Source organism: Eubalaena glacialis, chromosome 10 (genome assembly GCF_028564815.1).
Source record: "Eubalaena glacialis isolate mEubGla1 chromosome 10, mEubGla1.1.hap2.+ XY, whole genome shotgun sequence".
Classification (NCBI taxonomy): Eukaryota; Metazoa; Chordata; class Mammalia; order Artiodactyla; family Balaenidae; genus Eubalaena; species Eubalaena glacialis.
In genome coordinates this window covers 86,311,822-86,318,277 of record NC_083725.1, presented here as the reverse complement: position 1 = coordinate 86,318,277, position 6,456 = coordinate 86,311,822, and positions in this window count along the sequence as shown.

The following is a 6,456-nucleotide window of genomic DNA, read 5'->3' as shown; positions in this document are numbered from 1 at the left end:
ATTTATTATTCCCGCTTAGAGGAATTTCACATATTTTGTTAGACTTAGTGCTAGATATTATATAGATTTTGATGGTGCTGTCATATTGTATTTAGTATTTTTTTAACCTATTTGTGGTTGGAATGTAGTATTAAATTTATCTTTCTATCTTGATTTCATAAACAACTTTGGCATAACTCATAATAACAAACTATATTCTAGTAATTTATGTTTTATTACAATGTCTTTAACAAGTTGCCTCTTCTAATAACTCTTCTATAGACTCTTGGATTTTCTAATAATACAATTATATTAATTAAAATTGATAAATTTGATATGTTCTTTTCTAATTCTTATATTTTTAGTTTCACTTTCTTCCTAGTTTAAGGCTAAAACTCAAATATAATGAGAAGTAGAAGTGGTAATGGTGGACATCATTGCTTTGATCCTGGCACCAAAAAGAAACTTTTTAATGGTTCATTATTTAATATTGTTTACTGTAGTTTGTTTGTAGATATGCTTTGTCAGGTCAATGAAATTCCCTTTTACTCTTAGCTTGATACTTTCTTTTAATATGAATGGATCTTGAATACTATCCAGCAATTTTTCTACCTCTGTTGAGATACTGAGATGATTTTTCTCCTTTAATCTGTAAATAAGATGAATTATACCAATTTATGTGCTATAGTTAAATCAGTTTTCATTCTTGAGATATTAATCTTGGATAAGATGTATTATTTTCACATATTTTAAAATTCAGTTTTCTAATATTATGCTTAGGATTGGTTAAGAGTGACCGTAAGGAAAAACGCAGTTTCTCCTCCTGTGAGTCCTTCTCCTGTGAGTGTCCTTTGTTATTGACACAGAACACTTCACTTCTGATCACCAAATGTGTGGAGGTTTTTCCCCCACAGCAAGTGATTCTCCATGACACCAGATGGGTGTCCTACAATTTAACTCAATTCTGACACTTTTTTCTGATATCTTTTTGGATATACTGTTAGATCACACAGGTTAAGGGCCCAGTCCCACAAGACTGCTGCCACCCAGTTCAGATGCCAATCACAAGTAGGTCCCCAGGTTACCCACAACTTCTGTCCAATTTGGCTGCAAATTGGAGGTCTCCATGACCCCCACCTCAGTTCAGTTAATTTGTTAGAGTGGCTCACAGAGCTCAGGTAAACACATATATTTGCCACTTTATTAAAGGATATGATAAAGGATACAGATGAACAGCCAGATGAAGAGATAACATAGGGTGAGGTCTGGAGGGTCCTGAGTGCAAGAGCTTCCATCCCAGTGGAGTTGGCATGCATCAACCTCCCAGTGAGGATGTATTTACTAGCCTGAAAACAATTCAAACCCCATACTATTGGGATTTTATGGTTGCTTCCTCAAATAGGCATGATCAATTATTAACTCCATTTCCAGCCCCTCCTTGGAGAATGGGGGAGTGGGGCTAAAAACTCCAAGCTTCTAACCATGACTTGAACTTTTCTGGTGACCAGCCCCCATCCAGGAGCCCACCCAGAGTCACTTCATTAAGAGAAAAGATGTTTCTAGTGCTCTTATCACTTAGGAATTTACAAGGGTTTTAAGAGTCCTATGTCAGTATTGATTTGCAAACTCAGGAGTTCCCCAGATGAAATCTGAAGCTGGCTCCTTACAAGGAGGGCAAGGAGAGACCAAAGAAAGAGACAGACCACTCCAGATTGGTAGGTGGCAGATTTAATAGGCAAAGGAACTTACATATGGGGCTTGCCTTCAACAGTTACAAGACAAATAGCTCTCTGCACCTGCCTGCCAGAATCTTAAAACTTTATATAGAGGCCTTAATGGGTCCAGTCACATACACAGTCCAGATGGTCTAGAGTTGACAACACCTTGTTCTCTCAAGGCTGCTTCCTTGAAACAGCTCACTCATGCTGTGGGAACAGTGGGCGGGGAGGGGGTGAAGAGCCTCTGATTGCCCAGGTCCAGCTCGAGGGTCAACCCCTGGGCACCTCTCCTCAATGACCTCTTCCAACAGTCAAGGACAGGGATGGGGTCAGAGACCAAATACTAGAACAAGGGATGCTCCTAGTACTCCTATCACTTAGTAAATTACAAGGGTTTTAGGAGCCCTGTGCTAGGAGTTGGGGGCAGAGACCAATATGTATTTTCTATTATCTCACAGTGAACTTTACTTCTATTTTTTTAATGGTATCCATATTGGGCTTCAGTATTAAGGTTATGCTAGTCTCACACATTTTCTATTTTTTTTTTTGAAGAGTTTATGTAAGATTAAAATGATTTCTTCCTTGAGTGCTTGGGAGAATTTCCTGATGAAATCAAGTAGGCCTAGAGTTATTTTCTAAGAAGTATTTTAGCATGAATTTACATTTTTAAGGGGATATAAAGGGGGTATGCAGGTCATCTACTTTTGCCAATTTTGATAAGTCATATTTATTAGTTTGTAAGTGTTTGTGATATCCTGCCCCCGCTTTTTTCTTTCTGTTTGGACTGCAGCCACTCTTGTGATATTACTTTTTTTCCTCTTCTGATGATAACTATATGTGCCTCTTCTCTCCTCCCTCCCACCTTGGTAAATCTCATCAGAGGTTTGGCAGTTTACTAGTCTTTTCAAAGAATTATTGGCTGTGTTAATCCTTTCTCTTAAATGTTTGCTTTATTTTTATTTTTCAGTTAAAAAAATATTTCCTTTTAATTTTCACAATCTTTGTCTTTTTCTAACTTCATGAGATGGGTTCTTGTCAAATTTAATCTTTCTTTTTTTTTTAATAAATTTATTTATTTTTGGCTGCGTTGGGTCTTCGTTGCTGCACATGGGCTTTCTATAGTTGTGGCGAGCGACGGCTACTCTTCGTTGCAGTGCGTGGGCTTCTCATTGCGGTGGCTTCTCTTATTGCAGAGCACGGGCTTCAGTAGTTGTGGCTCGCGGGCTTTAGAGCACAGGCTCAGTAGTTGTGGTGCACAGGCTTAGTTGCTCTGCGGCATGTGAGATCTTCCTGACCAGGGCTCGAACTCGTGTCCCCTGCATTGGCAGGTGGCTTCTTAACCATTGTGCTGCCAGGGAAGTCCCTAATCTTCTTTCTAATGTATACATATATGGTTATAATTTCCTCTCTACCCAACTGCTACAGCCCATAAATCTTAACATGCAGTATTTTTATTCAGTTCAAAATATACTCTAATATGCGTTGATAACCATTATGACAAATAAGATTTTCTTATTTTGACCCACATGCTATTCAGAAATAGTCCTTAACTTACAAACACACATAGTAATGTTTTTTAAATTGATTTTTAACCTAAGTACATGGTATTCCAATGATATATCAGATATAATACAATCTTCTAAAAAATTTTGATGAGTTATGGCCCAGCATATGGTCAATTTTTGTTAATACTGTGTGTGCTTGAAAAGAATTTGTGTTCTGAGGTTTGGAGATACAATGTCTATATATTGAATACTTCCTTTAGGTCAATTTGTTTCTATACCACACCTTTTATACTTGTTGCATCTGCTTTGAAGGCTCTTCCCCATACATTTTCATGGCCACCTACTTCACTCCTTTCAGGCCTATGCTTACAGATTCTCTTCTTAGAGAGACTTTCCCTCATGACACTATCCCCAAACAGGCTTCATTTCTCATCTCCTTTACCCTGAGCTATTTTCCTTAAAGCACTTATTTCTGCCTGACATATTATGTATCTATTTGTTTGCTTATTATCTCCCTAACTGTAATATAAACACTTTGAGGCAAGGGCTCTTCCTGGCTTGTTTACTGTTCTGTCCCTAGCACTTGTAAAGTATCACACAGTTAAGTGCTCAATAAATGTTTTGAATGACTAAGTGAATGAATTTAAAATAGTACTCAACAGAGAACTTGGCAAATGTATATAAAAACTTCATTTACCCTGCTGTGTTACTTCAATAGATTGGCAGTGCCCATGTAAGTAACAGGTAGGCTTAAAGCACAGGTAAGCATGGAGCAGGAAATGGAGAATGAAAAAATCCTGTCGTAGACCAGCCCAGAGCGGGTGCTCAATAAGTATTTGCTGTATGAATTAAATAAAATTGAGAAAAAGAATAAAAAGAGGAAAGAAAGGAGGAGAAAAGGAGAGATCAAGTTGTAAATTAAGCAATGGATGACACTAATAGACAATATGTATCTCTACTCTTGCCTTGTTTAAGCACCTGGTGGCTTCTGCCCATTTACTTGCTACTTCCCAAGAGGGAAGGAATTACTAATATGATTAGTCAGTTAAGGAAAGAAGCTGAGTCTATGCAAAGCTCAGCCCCTTCTTTCCTCCTTGAGTTTTGGCACTAGTCTCCCTGCAGGCAATGTACATTCTACCCTGCTCCTCTGTACATTAAATTTCACAGGGGCAAGTGCTCATATGTGGGAGTTATTATCCAATAGTAAGTGGGTAAATCTATTTAATTCTGGGAATCAATTTTATGAAGCCCACTATTACTATAGACCCAAGTCACATTCTCCAAACAGTTCTATTCATAATATAACTTTTTTTTTGTTTTTAAATTTTGTTTCTTTTCTATTGCTCAATTGCTTCTAAAGTCAGGCTGAGAACAGGTGTGTCCATTTATTAGGGCTACCTGTAGTATATTCTCACTATGGTTTATTAGTATTATCTCTTTCAAGTAAGGCTTTCACAATGACAGAAACTATAGATTTCCATAAAAACAAAACCAGACTCAGAAAACTGAGGGAGGAAAGGAAAATAGGTTCCTATTTCAGAAATTCAGCCAATTTTCTATGCAAGCTTTTTCTCATTCCATTATTCAATCATGTCAAATGTCCTCAAGCTGTCTGCATAGGCAAAATGAAGTGTAGAGATGCAGCAATTGCTCAACAAATCTATACTTATAGGGAAAAAAACAATGCCACACTAAGGATATATTGGGGATTCACTGGAACAAATTACTGTTCATGTTTGTATTCTAGGTTATCCTTAGAAAGAGCCTAGTTTCTTAAGTGTAGGATGCTCCATAGAGGCTTCTGACCAACCAAATTGGAGGGAATTCTAATGAACTCAGAGCCATTAAAGACATGCTGGTCAATAACAGTTTGGATGAACACAACTAAAAATAAAAGAACCTGGAAGTAAAATTAGAAAAGATAGCATCAGGTCATAGCCCAGGGTAATGCAATGGTAATGAGGAAGTTTGGTAGGAGGGCTACTTCATGCATATATTTTTTTAAATTTTTATTAAAATATAGTTGATTTACAATGTTGTATTAGTTTCAGGTGTACAGCAAAGTGATTATATATATATATGTGTATATATATAAATATAAATCAAACATTTGTTTTCTGTCTGTGAGTCTATTTCTGCTTTATAAATAAGTTCATATGTATCATTTTTTTAGATTTCACATTTGAGTGATATTGTATGATATTTGTTTCATTTACTTCACTCGGTATGATAATCTCTAGGTCCATACATGTTGCTGCAAATGACGTTATTTCATTTTTTACGGCTGAGTAATATTCCATTGTGTATATATACCACATCTTCTTTATCCATTCCTCTGTAGATGGACACTTACATTGCTTCCATGTCTTGGCTATTATAAATATTGCTGCTGTGAACATTGGGGTACATGTGTCTTTTCAAATTATAGTTTTCTCCAGATATATGCCCAGAAATGGGATCGCTGGATCGTATGGTAACTCTATTTTTAGTTTTTTAAGTAACCTCCATACTGTTCTCCATGGTGGCTGTACCAATTTACATTCCCACCAACAGTGTAGGAGAGTTCCTTTTTCTCCACATCCTCTCCAGCATTTATTATTTGTAGACTTTTTGATGATGGTCATGCTGGGCAGTGTGAGGTGCTATTTCATTGTAGTTTTGATTTGCGTTTCTCTAATAATTAGCAATGTTGAGCATCTTTTCATGTGACTCTTGGCCTTCTTTATGTCTCCTTTGGAGAAATGTCTATTTATATCTTCTGTCCATTTTGATTGGGTTGTTTGTTTGTTTGTTTTGATATTGAGCTGTATGACAAGTTTGTATATTTTGGAAATTAATCCTTTGTCAGTTGCATCATTTGGAAATATTTTCTTACAAAGACAATGAAAGGTTGTCTTTTTGTTTTGTTTATGGTTTCCTTTACGGTGCAAAACCTTTTAAGTTTAATTATGTCCCATTTGTTTATTTTTCTTTTTATTTCCATTACTCTAAGGAAGGACGGGTCCAAAAAAATATTGCTGTGATTTATGTCAAAGAGTGTTCTATGTTGTCCTCTAGGAATTTAATAATATCCAGTCTTACATTTAGGTCTTTAATCCACTTTGAGTTTATTTTTGTGAATGGTGTTAGAGAGTGTTCTAATTTCACTTTTTTACATGTAGGTGTCCAGTTTTCTCAGCACCACTTATTGAAGAGACTGTCTTTTCTCCATTGTATATTCTTGCATCCTTTATAGTAGATTAATTGACTGTAAG